At 44.2% G+C, this 19,419-nt stretch overlaps 1 protein-coding gene across 1 annotated transcript in view; it reads right to left on the minus strand.

Annotated features, from left to right (window-relative positions):
* The window catches only part of LOC133577666 (thyroid hormone receptor alpha-B), a 441,457-nt gene that overhangs the window by 327,718 nt on the left and 94,320 nt on the right, over positions 1 to 19,419 (minus strand). The gene's annotated exons all lie outside the window — the stretch shown is intronic.

Here is a 19,419-nt window from a genome sequence, read left to right on the forward strand (position 1 = left end):
ACAAAAACAAGTATAATGACAAGAACAGGAAGAACAGCATCAATAAAAAAAACAAACACCATGATAAGAACAACAACAACAAAATAAGATTAACAACACAACAACAACAAAAAACAACCACAAGCGCAAGAATGACAACCAGAACAAGAACAACAACAAGAACAAAACCAACACAATGAAATGAAAAAGAACAATAACAATAAGTGCAAAAATCCCATTAACACAACAAAAAAGAACAACAACAAAAAGAAGAACAACAGAACAAAAACAACGACAAGAACAGGAAGAACAGCATCAATAAAATACAACCATGACAAGAACAACAACAAGAACAAAAAGAAGAAAACCAACACAGCTAAATGAAAAATAACAAAAACAATAAGTGCAAAACCCCCATTAACACAACAAAAAAGAACAACAACAAAAAGAAGAACAACAGAACAAAAACAGGAACAATGACAAGAACAGGAAAAACAGCATCAATAAAATACAACCATGACAAGAACAACAACAAGAACAAAAAGAAGAAAACCAACACAGCTAAATGAAAAATAACAAAAACAATAAGTGCAAAACCCCCATTGACACAACAAAAAAGAACAACAACAACAACAAAAAGAAAAACAACAGAACAAAAACAAGAACAGGAAGAACAGCATCAATAAAATACAACCATGACAAGAACAACAACAAACAAATAAGATTAACAACACCAAAAAAAACAACCACACTCGCAAGAATGACAACCAGCAAAATAGTACAACTAGAACAAAAAGTAGAAAACCAACACAACAAAATGAAAAAGAACAAGTACAATAAGACCAAAAACAACAACCAGAACTAAAATAAGAACAACATTAACACAACAAAAAAGAACAACACCAAAAAGAAGACGAACAGAACAAAAAGAAAAAACAAAAAGAACGATAGAGCAAAAACAACAAGATGAAGAACAACAACACAAAGAAAAAGAACAACAAAAAGAAGAAGCACAGAACAAAAAACAAAAACAACGATAGAGCAAAAACAACAAGAAGAAGAACAACATTAACACAACAAAAAAACACAACAAAAACAAGTTACAACAACAAGAGCAAAACAACAACAACCAGAACAAGATAAAATCATCAAGAACAACCAGAAGGTCAAGAAAAACAACAGCAAGAAAAACAATAAGTAGAACAAAAGGAAAAGAACAACAAGAACAACAAGAGCAAAAACAACCAGCAACCACAAAAATAAGAAAAAGAACAATAAGAACAAAAACAATACTTGTCTTTCACGCTGCCTTTAAAAACTGTCAAAATAAAATTGTACAGTATGTTTGGAAAATGAGGCCCGAAATGGGATTCATTTCTTGATTATTAATTCATCATACAATTATAATCATCATACAAACATCCCTCGTCTTAACCACCATCATCATCATGGCCATAATCATAATCATCATAATCATAATAGCTGTGTATTTATTAGTCAGCTTGTTCTGCCTTCAGTATGTGCAACACACACACACACACACACACTCACACACACACACACTCACACACACACACACACAACATTCTCATCCTTGTATCCTCCTACAGCTGACTCACACTGACTTCAAGCTCCGCCCTCACCAACTTTGAACTGCCTTAACGAGGCGCCCGTGCCCCACACACACACACACACACGATTGTAGCTGAGATAGGCTCCAGCGCCCCCCGCGACCCCAAAGGGAATAAGCGGTAGAAAATGGATGGATGGATGATCATCAAGCTTGGTTCAAAGGGCACATGGTCACGGTAACACACTGCCATTATGCACTCATCCTCAAAATGACATATAGCGGCATAGCTCGGTTGGTAGAGTGGCCGTGCCAGCAACTTGAGGGTTCCAGGTTCGATCCCCGCTTCCGCCAACCGAGTCACTGCCGTTGTGTCCTTGGGCAAGCCACTTTACCCACCTGCTCCCAGGGCCACCCACACTGCTTTAAATGTAACTTAGATATTGGGTTTCACTATGTAAAAGCTCTTTGAGTCACTAGAGAAAAGCGCTATATAAATATAATTCACTTCACTTGTCGCAATATTTACATTTCATACGCTCTTTAATACACACTCTAATACTAATAACTACAGTACATAATAATGATCAGCAATTCAAGTCCAAGGATTGCCTTCTGCAGCATGAAAAATTATAATTGTGTGAATGTTCCAAAGCATTCAAACACAGTTTTCTACACCAAAATTCATATATTTATTCAACTTATTATTAGGGCCCGCAATGGCCCATTGCAAAAGGACTCCCGAAGGGAGTCCTTATGCAATGGGACATAAGGACCTATTGTTATTCGTTCGTTTTATTATTCTTTATTCTTCCGCCGCCACAACAAACTGTAATTTGACCCACTTAACATGCTTCAAAACTCACCATATTTGACCCACACATCAGGACCTGCGAAAATTACCTTTTAAAAAAAAAAACGAACCCCACAACTCAAAATTGCGCTCTAGCGCCCCCTAGGAAAAAAAAAAACTACACTGCCTGTAACTCCCACTAGGAAGGTCGGAAAAACATGAAACAAAATCCTCTATGTAGGTCTGACTTAGACCTACTTCTCATAATTGTACTTCCTCGGGCTAAAATCAACAGGAAGTTGGCAATTCCCCCTTCAAGACAAAAAAGTACTAAAAACAGTCACTTTTGCCTCTTTGCGCTGTAATTTGACCCCCTTAACATGCTTCAAAACTCACCGAACTGAACACACACATCAGGACTGGCTAAAACTGTGATCTAATGAAAAAACCTAACCCCAATTCTAAAAATCGTGCTCTACAGCAATTTTTTAATAAAACGCACAAAAAACTGCTCCTCGGATAAAAAAAACTTACAAAACTGCCTGTAACTCCCACTGGGAAGGTCGGAGAGACATGAAACAAAAACCTCTATGTAGGTCTCACTTAGACCTACATTTCATAAACTGACAACCCCCAGCAAAAATTAACAGGAAGTTTGCTATTCCCCCTTCAACACAACATTTTTGTAAAAACCCGTCACCTTTCTTCAAACATTATCTCCTCTGAGCGCGTTTGTTGTTTCGGCTTCAAACTAACACAGGAGAGAGATTGAACCCTTCTGATTGAAAGTTGGTGAAAGAGTTGTGATACCTGCTCCGGTTTTGATTTTATGACCCTTCAAAGACCCGCTGCACTGATGCTCCTGCGGTGCTGTTTTTTTAAGATGGCTGCTCAAAAGCAGGAAGCACCAACGTGCCCACACAATGCAGACAAGGTAGGTACACTAGACAAAAGTCTTGGGACACTTCAGACTAAAAGTAGACAAAAGTATTGGGACACTTAGGACTAGCACCTGCCAAATACGCGGGCCCGACCAACGCTGCTTGCAGCTTTAATTATTATTATTATTCTCCAGATTTTACCTTCCACATTTTTCACCCGATTCAAACCGTTCCAACTTCAAACTGTTCAGCCTATTCGGTAATCTCCGGCTTTCCCTTGACAAATTCCCAGATTTCCCAGAATTCCCGGGACATTTTTCCCATTGAAAATGAATTGGCCATTTTTCAAACTTCCACCATTTCCACATGTTTCAACCGATTCCAACCATTGGACATTCAAACTACCGTTTTCCAAGTTCAAACCAATTCCAGGAATTCCCAGAATTCCTGTTTTTTCAAACCCTTTTTTCTGTCGACTACTCCTTCCACATTTTCCAACCGTTCCACTGTCAAAACATTCCTCTTAATTAGGACAAAAAAACAATGTTGTTTTTTGAACTGCAAAAATTCCCGGTTTTCCCGAAATTCCAGGAATTCCATAGTACCATTTCTCAATTAAAAATTTTACTACTTCAACATTTCTCGACCGAATTGAAAAATTCCAACACCAACCATTTCAACTCATTCAGGACATGTATGCTATTAATACTTTTTTTTTTTTTAAACTCGCTTTTCTCAAAATTAAAACATTTCCAGGAAGTTCCCATTGAACTGAATGGGACATTTTTCCAAGTTGCACAATTCCCACATTTTTCAACCTATTCAAACCGTTTCCAACTTCAACACATTACACTCATCCTGGACATTCAAACTAACATTTTCCCAAGTTCCAAACCAAAATCCGTTTTTCCTGGAAATTGGAACTCTTCAACATTCAAACAATTCTTACATTCATACTACATTCTATCAGCATTTCAGTTCAACTTCAGCATTGGAGCGTTCACACGCAATTCCTTCAGGAATTGCCTCATCTAGTTAATAATAAGAACTCCTAACGATTCGATTCAGAATGACTCTCAGTTTAAACAGATTCTCCCAATTAATTATTTAGTTTAATAATCCTAATGAAACTTTTTTTAAACAAGTTACAGGTTAGAACAACTCCTGATTGCATGGAGATGGGACTAAAAAATATTTTTTTTAAATTGATTAGTATAAAAAAAAAAAATCAAAAATAAAAGAAAATGTTTTACTTATTTTGTATTGATTTTTGAATATTATGAATCGATTTAAATCCCACTCAATCCCACCAACACGTCTTCCTATGAGGAAGCAGTGCCTGGGGAATCTGTGGTGGGCTCTCCTATTTCTGGGGCTGAGGTTGCTGAGGTAGTTAAAAAGCTCCTCGGTGGCAAGGCCCCGGGGGTGGATGAGATCCGCCCGGAGTTCCTTAAGGCTCTGGATGCTGTGGGGCTGTCTTGGTTGACAAGACTCTGCAGCATCGCGTGGACATCGGGGGCAGTACCTTTGGATTGGCAGACCGGGGTGGTGGTTCCTCTCTTTAAAAAGGGGAACCGGAGGGTGTGTTCTAACTATCGTGGGATCACACTCCTCAGCATTCCCGGTAAGGTCTATTCAGGTGTACTGGAGAGGAGGCTACGCCGGATAGTCGAACCTCGGATTCAGGAGGAACAGTGTGGTTTTCGTCCTGGTCGTGGAACTGTGGACCAGCTCTATACTCTCGGCAGGGTCCTTGAGGGTGCATGGGAGTTTTCCCAACCAGTCTACATGTGCTTTGTGGACTTGGAGAAGGCATTCGACCGTGTCCCTCGGGAAGTCCTGTGGGGAGTGCTCAGAGAATATGGGGTTTCGGACTGTCTGATTGTGGCGGTCCGCTCCCTGTATGATCAGTGTCAGAGCTTGGTTCGCATTGCCGGCAGTAAGTCGGACACGTTTCCGGTGAGGGTTGGACTCCGCCAAGGCTGCCCTTTGTCACCGATTCTGTTCATAACTTTTATGGACAGAATTTCTAGGCGCAGTCAAGGCGTTGAGGGGATTCGGTTTGGTGGCTGCAGGATTAGGTCTCTGCTTTTTGCAGATGATTTGGTCCTGATGGCTTCATCTAGCCAGGATCTTCAGCTCTCACTGGATCGGTTCGCAGCCGAGTGTGAAGCGACTGGGATGAGAATCAGCACCTCCAAGTCCGAGTCCATGGTTCTCGCCCGGAAAAGGGTGGAGTGCCATCTCCGGGTTGGGGAGGAGATCTTGCCCCAAGTGGAGGAGTTCAAGTACCTCGGAGTCTTGTTCACGAGTGAGGGAGGTGTTTCGGGCACGTCCGACCGGTAGGAGGCCACGGGGAAGACCCAGGACACGTTGGGAAGACTATGTCTCCCGGCTGGCCTGGGAACGCCTCGGGATCCCCCGGGAGGAGCTGGACGAAGTGGCTGGGGAGAGGGAAGTCTGGGCTTCCCTGCTTAGGCTGCTGCCCCCGCGACCCGACCTCGGATAAGCGGAAGAAGATGGATGGATGGATGGATTTAAAATCGGGATGACTAAGAATCGCGATTCGAATGTGAATCGATTTACTCGCGTTACTCTCAAACTCAGAAAGCACTCCAAGTGACAACCTTGGTGACCAAACTTAAAAATACAGTAGCGTAGCAGGCCTAAGTATTCATTAAAAACAAGGCCGAGGTTTTATTCAACAAGGCCCTTGTAACATTACACACCGTTTGAACAGTAACACTGTGTTTGAATATTGGAAAATAAAACACTGTACTTTAACCAAATGATTATTTGGCGTACCACTAGATAGAGCGTGTGTACTACAGTGTCAGAATAATTGCATCTAAGTTATCACAAAACTTTGTGTTACATTGAGTTCAGCTCGCCCTGCGAGAGGACAAAAGCTGTCTTTGATCCTACCAACCAAAAGGCTTGTAAAACTCCGCTGTGTATGATGGGGAGTGACATGAGGGTGTCGGTTTCTTTGATGTATTTTAATCCACAGGAAGATTTTGTCTTGACCCGAGATCTACAAAACGGAGAGGAGGCAGGGCCTGACCCCACTCCTGTTTTTTGACCAAGAGCAACAGCTGTTTACGACCTTTTCTTTGAACCGACCTTTTTTTTTAACTGTTTTGTAACCAAAGGCGATGGCTGTTTACGACCCCCCTCCCTTAGAAACAGCTGTTGTCATGTAATCAGGGAAAGTCCAAATAAAAGAGGAGGCGTACAATCTTTCGTCAGAGCTACGCGTTTCTCCTCAATTGAGCTAAATTGAATTCTGTCTCTGTTTAATTTCTTGCTTCTTGTCTTGTTTAATAAATGTCATCAGTGTTTGAACCTGACACACAGTTTGAGAACCACTGCCTTAAAACAACTGGATCACATGATATCTGATCGATCTGCCACCAATTAGTGTCGGCCGATTTACGTGAAAAAGTTACGAGCCTGTGGAGCCGCGGCCTTAACTTAATAATCATCATAAACATAAATAAAGTCCATTCTTTATCCATTCCGGGGACCGGCGGGCGAGGCGTGTACACATCGAGTAAGAGCAAGCCAAGATTTGTATTCATTTGTATACTCTAGCCTTTAAATAGCCCCCCTGTTAGACCAGTTGATCTGCCGTTTCTTTTCTTTTCTCCTCTGCTCCCCTTTTCCTTGAGGGGGGGGGGGGGGCATAGGTCCGGTGGCCATGGATGAAGTGCTGGCTGTCCAGAGTCGGGACCCGGGGTGGACCGCTCGCCTGTGCATCGGCTGGGAACATCTCTGCGCTGCTGACCCGTCTCCGCTCGGGATGGTGTCCTGCTGGCCCCACTATGGACTGGACTCTTACTATTATGTTGGATCCACTATGGACTGGACTCTCACAATATTATGTCAGACCCACTCGACATCCATTGCTTTCGGTCTCCCCTAGAGGGGGGGGGTTACCCACATATGCGGTCCTCTCCAAGGTTTCTCATAGTCATTCACATCGACGTCCCACTGGGGTGAGTTTTTCCTTGCCCGTATGTGGGCTTTGTACCGAGGATGTCGTTGTGGCTTGTGCAGCCCTTTGAGACACTTGTGATTTAGGGCTATATAAATAAAGATTGATTGATTGATTGAAGAGCAGGCGTGCTAATCGCTAAGCGAGCTTGAAACAACGGAGAAAATAAGCGCTTAGTAAAGTTTAAGAAGTGTAAATAAAAAGTGCATATGCATACTGATATCCATTCATTGGCCCCGTGAGTGGTTGCCATGGCGGCGTGGAAGCGATGAGCACACAAAAGGTGTGACACGCATGACATTAAACGCCGCACGGCCCCCTGAGGAGCCATCCGCTTACAAGAATGTCCTCCCGATGTGAAATCTTTACGAGGAGCATTGACATTCAGTTTTAACGCCATTGTCCACCTGGGAGACCGTACACCTTCATACATATAATAACACGCATTAGCGATGGGCGATACTGCCTTTTAAAATATCTATTTGATATATATTGCTATATAGTCTCCTGCTATACATCACAATATATTAATGATATTATAACCATTTCAAAACAGGCTCAAGATCATTAAATGATTCAAGTAATGGATGGAAAAGGAAAAATATCCATTTTAAAATGATTTCCTAAGTCCAGTCTCCACATACTCACTTCCTGAGTTTGTAAACAATAACAGAAACAATAAAAAAACAATTAGGAGGTACATAAAAATTATTGATTGAATCACTGTAATGTCGACTCTGTACCGATACCACACTTGGTATCATCCATCCATCCGTTTTCTACTGCTTGTCCTTCTCGTACTGTCGATATTTGTATTGATCCCTTGTTTACATTTAAGAGCTCTAGCTTAGCGGTTAGCATGGCTTCTCGTATCCTCTTACGGTGTGTAGTGTAACATGTTTAGCTATTCCTCGTACTTCAGTGATAATGATACTTGTAAGAATTATACTTTATTTGCCCACCTCTGTTTGCATTTAAGAGCGCTAGCTTAGCTCTACCTTAGCGGTTAGCATGGCTTCTTGAGTGTAGCATGTTTAGCTATTATAAATATTATAATAGCGCTATATGAATATAATTCACATTCTTTGTCCTCTAGTGATAATAATACTCGTAAGAAATATACTTTATTTGCCCACCTCTGTTTGCATTTAAGAGCTTTAGCTTAGCAGTTAGCATGGCTTCTTGTGTCCTCTTACGGTGTGTAGTGTAGCATGTTTAGCTATTTTAACTATTATATTAGAGCTATATAGGTATAATTCACATTCTTCGTCCTCCAGTGATAATGTTACCCGTAGGAAATATACTTTTTTTGCCCACTTCTGTTTACATTTAGGAGCTCTAGTTTGGCTCGAGCTTAGCAGTTAGCATAGCTTCTTGTGTCCTTCTACGGTGTGTAGTGTAACATGTTTTGCTATTTCACGTCTCCATTGACAATGCTACTTGTAAGAAACATACTTTATTTACATTTAATATCGCTATCTTAGCTCTGGCTTGGCAGGTAACATGGCTTCTTCACATTTAAAAGCTCTAGCTTAGCGGTTAGCATGGCTTCTCGTGTCCACCTATAGCAGGGGTAGGCAACCCGCGGCTCCGGAGCCGCACGCAGCTCTTTGATCACTCTGATGCGGCTCAGCTGCATACTTGCCGACCCTCCCGATTTTCCCGGGAGATTTCCGGATTTCGGTGCCTCTCGCAGAAAACTCACGGGATTAATATTCTCCGATTTTCACCCTAACAATAATAATAAGGGCGTGCCATGATGGTACAACATTTAGCGCCCTCTACAATCTGTACAAACAGCGTGCCAGCCCAGCCTTTTGTTGTATGCATCTTCTACTTGCGCACGCAAGTGACAGCAAGGCATACTTGATCAACAGCCACACAGGTTACACTGACGGCAGCCATATAAAACAACTTTAAGACTCTTACTAATAATGCGCCACACTTTGAACCAAAACCAAACAAGAATGACAAACACATTTCGGGAGAACATCTGCACCTTAACACAACATAAACACAACAGAACAAATACCCAGAATCCCATGCAGCCCTGACTCTTCCGGGCTACATTATACACCCCTGCTACGTCGGTTGAGGTGGGCGGGGTTTGGTAGCGGGGGTGTATAATGTAGCCCGGAAGAGTTAGGGCTGCATGGGATTCTGGGTATTTGTTCTGTTGTGTTTATGGTGTGTTACGGTGCAGATGTTCTCCCGAAATGTGTTTGTCTTGTTTGGTGTGGGTTCACAGTGTGGCGCATTTTTAGTAAGAGTGTTAAAGTTTTTTATACCGCCACCGTCAGTGTAACCTGTGTGGTTGTTGACCAAGTATGCCTTGCTGTCGCTTATGTGAGCAAACAGAAGCCCCATACAACGTGTGGCAGGGCCGGCACGCTGGTTTTAGTGGGCGCTAAATGCTGTACCAACACGGCACGTTCGAGAGAATAGTTACCCTGAAGTTCGTAGTCTGCCGGAAAAATCAGGAGGGTTGACAAGTATGACGCTGTCAAGCGCCATTCATATAAAACTCGCGGGATGCACTAACATTCAATTTTCATATTAAGGTGTGGGTCGCGTGTCTGAGACCCTTGGTTTATACATAGCACAAAGCGAAAAAAAAACTTTGTATGCAGTGTTATTTCATTTTAAATTTCAAAAGATTTTTGTGGCTCCCATTGTTTTCTTTCATTTGTGAAACTGGTCAAAATGGCTGTTTGAGTGGTAAAGGTTGCCGACCCCTGTCCTATAAGTGTAGCACGTTTAGCTATTCCTCGTCTTTCAGTGATAATGAAACTCGTAAGAAACATACTTTATTTGCCCACCTTTGTTTACATTCAAGAGCTGTAGCTTAGCTACAGATTAGCAATTAGCATTGCTTATTGTATGTGTCGTGTAGTATGTTTGCAAATACTTAAAATAAACTTTATTTACGTCAACGGGCTCTAGCTTAGCGGTTAGCATGTCTTCTTTACATTTAAGAGCTCTAGCTTAGCGGTTAGCATGGCTTCTCGTACCCTCTTACAATGTGTAGTATAGCATGTTAAGCAATTCCTCGTCCTCCAGTGGTAACACTTGTAAGAAACATACTTTATTTGACGCCATGCAGGCAAAGATTACGGACTAATTTGCGGCTTCACGCTGGAGCGACGTTAGCCACGACGCTACATTACGTTGAGGGCGTTTGTTCGTGTAGGGCAGTGTTTTTCAACCACAGTCTGGTGTGCCGTGGGAGAATATGTACTTTTACCTATTTGGGTTAAAAATATTTTTTTGCAAACCAGTAATAATAATCTGCAAATGTGCCGTTGTTGAGTGTCGGTGCTGTCTAGAGCTCAGCCGAGTAACCGTGTAATACTCTTCTATATCAGTAGGTGGCAGCAAGTAGCCAATTGCTTTGTAGACGTCGGGAACATGGTTTGTCGTGATCACAATATGCAGATGACACTGTGCAGGTAAAAAGGTATCTAATGCTTAAACCAAAAATAAACAAAAAGGCGAGTGCCGCTAAGAAAAGGCATTGAAGCTTTGGGAAGGCTATGCAAAACGAAACTAAAACTGAGCTGGTTGCAAAGTAAACGAAAACAGAATGCTGGACGACAGCAAAGACTTACAGCCATACTTGCCAACCCTCCTGAATTTCTCGGGAGACTCCCGAATTTCAGTGCCTCCCCGGAAATCTCCCGGGGCAACCATTCTTCCGAATTTCTCCCGATTTCCACCCAGACAACAATATTGGGGTCGTGCCTTAAAGGCACTGCCTTTAGCGTCCTCTCTCACCTGAAAAATAGACTCTGTTATCCACAGGTTTATCTATAACTCATAAAGTAGGCAGGCACGGAGCTATTTCTCAGCGTGTGTTTATTCCAGCCGGCACGTTAATACACTGACACACAACATCCGGATTCCCATCATGCATTGCTTCAAAACTACGGCAAGTAGTAATGTCCAAAAACATAACAGAGACGAAGCAGAAGAACGAAGAAGAGACATGGCGACAACGAGTAAGAAGAAGAAGTACGCTTGAGAGTTCCAAAATGATTGGAAAAAATAATTTCAGTTCATCCAGGACAGCTCGATGCGCTGCCTGCACATTTTGTAGATGAGACTTCTCCATTGAACACGGTGGCCAAACGGATATACTCATTCATGAATGGATTATTAATTTATTTATATGTATATACATATATAAGAAATACTTGAAAATACATACATCCCCCGTTATCCCACCCGCCACCTCCCGAATTCGGAGGTCTCAAGGTTGGCAAGTATGCTTACAGCGTGTGGAGCAGACGGCGTCCACAAAGTACATCCGAACATGACATGACAATCGACAATGTCCCCCCGCAAAGAAGGATAGCGACAACTTCAGTAGTTTTGATTGCTAAAACAAATCAGGTGTGGGGAATAGCGCTCAAGGAAGACATGAAACTCCTACAGGAAAATACCAACAAAACAGGAAAATCACCAAAATAGGAGCGCAAGACAAGAGCTGAAACACCATGCACAAGAAGACACCAAAACGCTCAAAATAAGTCACGGTGTGATGTGACAGGTCGAGACAGTACTTTGAGACAAGAGCTATAGTGATGCATGCTTGGTTATGGTTTGAATTCTTATACAACAATTGCGAGAACGACTTTTTACAGTCAAAATCGGCTGCTGAGTTTAATTTTTTCATGTTTTCTGCTAGTGGTGTGCCTCAGGATTTTTTCAATGAAAAAATTGTGCCTTGGCTCAAAAAAGGTTGAAAAACACTGATGTAGGGAAACACATTGTCAAGTACCATGTCAACAGGAACATCAAAAACTTGGGGAAAAAATAAAAATAAATATATATATATATATATATATATATATATATATATATATATATATCCCCGTGGTAGAGGAGTTAGCGTGTCCCAATGATCCTAGGAGCTATGTTGTCCGGGGGCTTCCATGCCCCCTGGTAGGGTCTCCCAAGACAAACAGGTCCTAGGTGAGGGATCAGACAAAGAGCAGCTCGAAGACTTCTATGGAAATGCAAGAACCGAGACTCAGATTTCCCTCGCCCGGACGCGGGTCACCGCGGCCCCCCTCCGGAGCCAGGCTCGGAGTTGGGGCACGATGGCGAGCGCCTGGTGGCCGGGCCTGTCCCCATGGGGCCCGGCCGGGCACAGCCCGAAGAGGCAACGTGTGTCCCCCCTCCAATGGGCTCACCACCCATAGCAGGGGCCATAGAGGTCGGGTGCAATGTGAGTTGGGCGGCTACAGAAGCTAGCTCTTGGGACATGGAACGTCACCTCGCTGGGGGGGAAAGAGCCTGAGCTAGTGCGCGAGGTAGAGAAGTTCCGATTGGATATAGTCGGACTCACCTCGACGCACAACAAGGGTTCTGGAACCAGTTCTCTCGAGAGGGGCTGGACTCTCTTCCATTCTGGCGTTGCCGGCAGTGAGAGGCGACGGGCTGGGGTGGCAATTCTTGTTGCCCCCCCGGCTCAAAGCCTGCATGTTGGAGTTCAACCCGGTGGAGGAGAGGGTAGCTTCCCTCCGCCTTCGGGTGGGGGGACGGGTCCTGACTGTTGTTTGCGCTTACGCGCCATGCGGCAGCTCAGAGTACCCACCCTTTTTGGATTCGCTCGAGGGAGTACTGGAGAGTGCTCTCCCGGGTGATTCCCTCGTTCTACTGGGGGACTTCAACGCTCATGTTGGCAGCGACAGTGAAACCTGGAGAGGCGTGATTGGGAAGAATGGCCGCCCGGATCTGAACCCGAGCGGTGTTTTGTTATTGGACTTTTGTGCCCGTCACGGATTGTCCATAACGAACACCATGTTCAAGCATAAGGGTGTCCATATGTGCACTTGGCGCCAGGACACCCTAAGTTGCAGTTCCATGATCGACTTTGTAGTTGTGTCATCAGATTTGCGGCCTCATGTTTTGGACACTCGGGTGAAGAGAGGGGCGGAGCTTTCTACCGATCACCACAAAGGTGGTGAGTTGGCTGCGATGGTGGGGGTGGATGGCGGACAGACCTGGCAGGGTGAGGGTTTGCTTGGAACGTCTGGCAGAGTCTCCTGTCAGAGAGAGTTTCAATTCCCACCTCCGGAAGAACTTTGAACATGTCACGAGAGAGGTGCTAGACATTGAGTCCGAGTGAACCATGTTCCGCACCTCTATTGTCGAGGCGGCTGATTGGAGCTGTGGCCGCAAGGTAGTTGGTGCCTGTCGTGGCGGTAATCCTAGAACCCGTTGGTGGACACCGGCGGTGAGGGATGCCGTCAAGCTGAAGAAGGAGTCCTATCAGGTTCTTTTGGCTCATGGGACTCCTGAGGCAGCGGACAGGTACCGACAGGCCAAGCGGTGCGCAGCTTCAGCGCTCGCGGAGGCAAAAACTCGGACATGGGAGGAGTTCGGGGAAGCCATGGAAAACGACTTCCGGACGGCTTCGAAGCGATTCTGGACCACCATCCGCCTCCACAGGAAGGGGAAGCAGTGCACTACCAACACTGTGTATGGTGAGGATGGTGTTCTGCTGACCTCAACTGCGGAAGTTGTGGATCGGTGGAGGGAATACTTCGAAGACCTCCTCAATCCCACCAAAACGTCTTCCTATTAGGAAGCAGTGCCTGGGGAATCTGTGGTGGGCTCTCCTATTTCTGGGGCTGAGGTTGCTGAGGTAGTTAAAAAGCTCCTTGGTGGCAAGGCCCCGGGGGTGGATGAGATCCGCCCGGAGTTCCTTAAGGCTTTGGATGCTGTGGGGCTGTCTTGGTTGACAATTCTCTGCAGCATCGCGTGGACATCGGGGGCGGTACCTCTGGATTAGCAGACCGGGGTGGTGGTTCCTCTCTTTAAAAAGGGGAACCGGAGGGTGTGTTCTAACTATCGTGGGATCACACTCCTCAGCCTTCCCGGTAAGGTCTATTCAGGTGTACTGGAGAGGAGGCTACGCCGGATAGTCGAGCCTCGGATTCAGGAGGAACAGTGTGGTTTTCGTCCTGGTCGTGGAACTGTGGACCAGCTCTATACTCTCGGCAGGGTCCTTGAGGGTGCATGGGAGTTTGCCCAACCAGTCTACATGTGCTTTGTGGACTTGGAGAAGGCATTCGACCGTGTCCCTCGGGAAGTCCTGTGGGGAGTGCTCAGAGAGTATGGGGTTTCGGACTGTCTTATTGTGGCGGTCCTCTCCCTGTATGATCAGTGTCAGAGCTTGGTTCGCATTGTCGGCAGTAAGTCGGACACGTTTCAGGTGAGGGTTGGACTCCACCAAGGCTGCCCTTTGTCACCGATTCTGTTCATAACTTTTATGGACAGAATTTCTAGGCGCAGTCAAGGCGTTGAGGGGATCCGGTTTGGTGGCTGCAGGATTAGGTCTCTGCTTTTTGCAGATGATGTGGTCCTGATGGCTTCATCTGGCCAGGATCTTCAGCTCTCACTGGATCGGTTCGCAGCTGAGTGTGAAGCGACTGGGATGAGAATCAGCACCTCCAAGTCAGAGTCCATGGTTCTCGCCCGGAAAAGGGTGGAGTGCCATCTCCGGGTTGGGGAGGAGATCTTGCCCCAAGTGGAGGAGTTCAAGTACCTCGGAGTCTTGTTCACTAGTGAGGGAAGAGTGGATCGTGAGATCGACAAGCGAATCGGTGCGGCGTCTTCAGTAATGCGGACGCTGTATCGGTCCGTTGTGGTGAAGAAGGAGCTGAGCCGGAAGGCAAAGCTCTCAATTTACCGGTCGATCTACGTTCCCATCCTCACCTATGGTCATGAGCTTTGGGTTATGACCGAAAGGACAAGATCACGGGTACAAGCGGCCGAAATGAGTTTCCTCCGCCGGGTGGCAGGGCTCTCCCTTAAAGATAGGGTGAGAAGCTCTGTCATCCGGGAGGAACTCAAAGTAAAGCCGCTGCTCCTCCACATCGAGAGGAGCCAGATGAGGTGGTTCGGGCATCTGGTCAGGATGCCACCCAAGCGCCTCCCTAGGGAGGTGTTTAGAGCACGTCCGACCGGTAGGAGGCCACGGGGAAGACCCAGGACACGTTGGGAAGACTATGTCTCCCGGCTGGCCTGGGAACGCCTCGGGATCCCCCGGGAGGAGCTGGACGAAGTGGCTGGGGAGAGGGAAGTCTGGGCTTCCCTGCTTAGGCTGCTGCCCCCGCGACCCGATCTAAAAATAAGCGGAAGAAGATGGATGGATGGATGGATATATATATATATATATATATATATATATTTCTGGCTGTGATTAATCGGAATTAATTACAATGAACAATATGCTATTAATGGCAAATAAATAGTTAATCGTTCGACAGCCCTATTAATACACATATATAAATAAGCACCTCCTGAAGCTTGTGATAAAGATGAATCAATTCTTCACAACAAATAAATGCTTTAATGATGACTCAGCACTAAAATGTGATGAGCTGTGATGAGTTCATTGGTTTTTTTCTCGTAAACAAACAAAGGTATGAGTATCTAGTACAGGTGGCTCCTCTGACGCACTTTATTTGTGTGCATTTGGCTGACTGTAGTGTTGTTGCATCACCAGTCATATTGTCGTCGTGCAAGTGAACACAACATTCTCTGCGTCCACACATCACACCGGCGAGTACACCGCAGGCGCGGGGGCGACAACAAAGGTTCGCTTTGCTGAGAAAGACGCAAAAGCCACTTCCTTTCTGTGAATGAGGGCCAGACCGCAGCCCCGCCCACTCCATAAGCAGAACGCTGCACGCAAGGTGCCACTAGTCCAGGGTAGTGTTGTCCCGGTACTAAAATATTTCAATACTTTTTGGTACTTTGATACTTTTTTAAATAAATGGGACCATAAAAAATGCATTATTGGCTTTATTTTAACAAAAAATCTTAGGGTACATTAAACATATGTTTCTTATTGCAAGTTTGTCCTTAAATAAAATAGTGAACATACAAGACAACTTGTCTTTTATTAGTAAGTAAGCAAACAAAGGCTCCCTAATTTAGTCTGCTGACATATGCAGTAACATATTGTGCCATTTTCCATTCTATTATTTTGTCAACATTATTAAGGACAAGCGGTAGAAAATGAATTATTAATCTACTTGTTCATTTACTGTTAATATCTGCTTACTTTCTCTTTTAACATGTTCTATCTACACTTTTGTTCAAATGTAATAATCACTTATTCTTCTGTTGTTTGATACTTGACATTAGTTTTGGATGATACCACAAATTTGGGTATCAATCCGATACCAAGTAGTTACAGGATCATACATTGGACATATTCAAAGTCCTCATGTGTCCAGAGACATATTTCCTGAGTTTATAAACATAATTAAAAAAAATTTAAAACGAAAGAAGATTGTGATGCACAAAAATATCGACGTAATCATAGTAGTATCGACGAGATAAGCTCCTGTACTTGGTATCATTACAGTGGATGTCAGGTGTAGATCCACCATTTGTTTACATTGTGACGCCGGTGAGTTACGGTGTGTAGTGAAGCATGTTTAGCTATTCCTCGTCCTGCAGGGATGGTACTTGTAAGAAACTTACTTTATTTGTCGCCATGGAGGCGAGGATTAGTGATTTAGAAGGAGCTAAAACACTGCAGACCGGGGATGGACTTTAGCCGCTAGCTCGCTAGCAATGTCTTAAAGCACCTCTTCCTGAGGGTGTTTCAGTGTTATAACTTCACCTTTATCGTTAGATTTTAAGCCAAAATGCGTCCGTTCTCCCTTTTCTGTCTACACACTGTGTCTGCTTGTAAGTACTCCGTGATTGTGCGCTGCCGAACATGCTTGTAAAACCAATAATGACATGACACGACAACGACGAGGGGCTGGGTGGGTGGGGGACCGGTACTTTTTAGAAGCGGTATAGTACCGAATATGATTCATTAGTATCGCGGTACTATACCAATACCGGTATACCGTACAACCCCAGTCCAGGGGTGTCCAAACTTGTTCCACTGGGGGGGACTAAAAAAAAATCAAAGTATGCAGATTCCATTGTCATATTTTTCCATTTCAAAACCAATACAATTGATTTTGCAACCATCAGGGCTTCCCTCAGTTGGTGAACGTTAAAGATCTTGGGGACCCAAAAGGGTCTCAGTCATTAAATTGTAAAAAAAAATAAGACCTATATTTTTATTTTTTTTTACTTTCAACGCTTTTTTGAGCAATGAGAGAATAAAAAAATAAATCATAATAAGTAGAGATGTCCGATAACATCGGCCTAAAATGTAAAATGTAATATCGGAAATTATCGGTATCTGTTTCAAGAAGTAAAATGAATGACTTTTTAAAACGCCGCTGTACGGAGTGGTACATATCCGGTAAAACACGGACGTAGGACATACAGGTAAAAGCCAGTAAATTAGAATATTTTGAAAAACTTGATTTATTTCAGTAATTGCATTCAAAAGGTGTAACTTGTACATTATATTTATTCATTGCACACAGACTGATGCATTCAAATGTTTATTTCATTTAATTTTGATGATTTGAAGTGGCAACAAATGAAAATCCAAAATTCCGTGTGTCACAAAATTAGAATATTACTTAAGGCTAATACAAAAAAGGGATTTTTAGAAATGTTGGCCAACTGAAAAGTATGAAAATGAAAAATATGAGCATGTACAATACTCAATACTTGGTTGGAGCTCCTTTTGCCTCAATTACTGCGTTAATGCGGCGTGGCATGGAGTCGATGAGTTTCTGGCACTGCTCAGGTGTTATGAGAGCCCAGGTTGCTCTGATAGTGGCCTTCAACTCTTCTGCGTTTTTGGGTCTGGCATTCTGCATCTTCCTTTTCACAATACCCCACAGATTTTCTATGGGGCTAAGGTCAGGGGAGTTGGCGGGCCAATTTAGAACAGAAATACCATGGTCCGTAAACCAGGCACGGGTAGATTTGGCGCTGTGTGCAGGCGCCAAGTCCTGTTGGAACTTGAAATCTCCATCTCCATAGAGCAGGTCGGCAGCAGGAAGCATGAAGTGCTCTAAAACTTGCTGGTAGACGGCTGCGTTGACCCTGGATCTCAGGAAACAGAGTGGACCGACACCAGCAGATGACATGGCACCCCAAACCATCACCCAACCATGCAAATTTTGCATTTCCTTTGGAAATCGAGGTCCCAGAGTCTGGAGGAAGACAGGAGAGGCACAGGATCCACGTTGCCTGAAGTCTAGGGTAAAGTTTCCACCATCAGTGATGGTTTGGGGTGCCATGTCATCTGCTGGTGTCGGTCCACTCTGTTTCCTGAGATCCAGGGTCAACGCAGCCGTCTACCAGCAAGTTTTAGAGCACTTCATGCTTCCTGCTGCTGACCTGCTCTATGGAGATGGAGATTTCAAGTTCCAACAGGACTTGGCGCCTGCACACAGCGCAAAATCTACCCGTGCCTGGTTTACGGACCATGGTATTTCTGTTCTAAATTGGCCCGCCAACTCCCCTGACCTTAGCCCCATAGAAAATCTGTGGGGTATTGTGAAAAGGAAGATGCAGAATGCCAGACCCAAAAACGCAGAAGAGTTGAAGGCCACTATCAGAGCAACCTGGGCTCTCATAACACCTGAGCAGTGCCAGAAACTCATCGACTCCATGCCACGCCGCATTAACGCAGTAATTGAGGCAAAAGGAGCTCCAACCAAGTATTGAGTATTGTACATGCTCATATTTTTCATTTTCATACTTTTCAGTTGGCCAACATTTCTAAAAATCCCTTTTTTGTATTAGCCTTAAGTAATATTCTAATTTTGTGACACACGGAATTTTGGATTTTCATTTGTTGCCACTTCAAATCATCAAAATTAAATGAAATAAACATTTGAATGCATCAGTCTGTGTGCAATGAATAAATATAATGTACAAGTTACACCTTTTGAATGCAATTACTGAAATAAATCAACTTTTTCAAAATATTCTAATTTACTGGCTTTTACCTGTACTTGCCAACCCTCCCGATTTTCCCGGGATACTCCCGAATTTCAGTGCCCCTCCCAAAAATCTCCCGGGGCAACCATTCTCCCGAATTTCTCCCGATTTCCACCCGGACAACAATATTGGGGGCGTGCCTTAAAGGCACTGCCTTCAGCGTCCTCTACAACCTGTCGTCACGTCCGCTTTTCCTCCATACAAACAGCGTGCCGGCCCAGTCACATAATATATGCGGCTTTTACACACACATAAGTGAATGTAATGCATAGTTGATCAACAGCCATACAGGTCACACTGAGGGTGGCCG

This window comes from Nerophis lumbriciformis, linkage group LG39 (genome assembly GCF_033978685.3).
Source record: "Nerophis lumbriciformis linkage group LG39, RoL_Nlum_v2.1, whole genome shotgun sequence".
Classification (NCBI taxonomy): Eukaryota; Metazoa; Chordata; class Actinopteri; order Syngnathiformes; family Syngnathidae; genus Nerophis; species Nerophis lumbriciformis.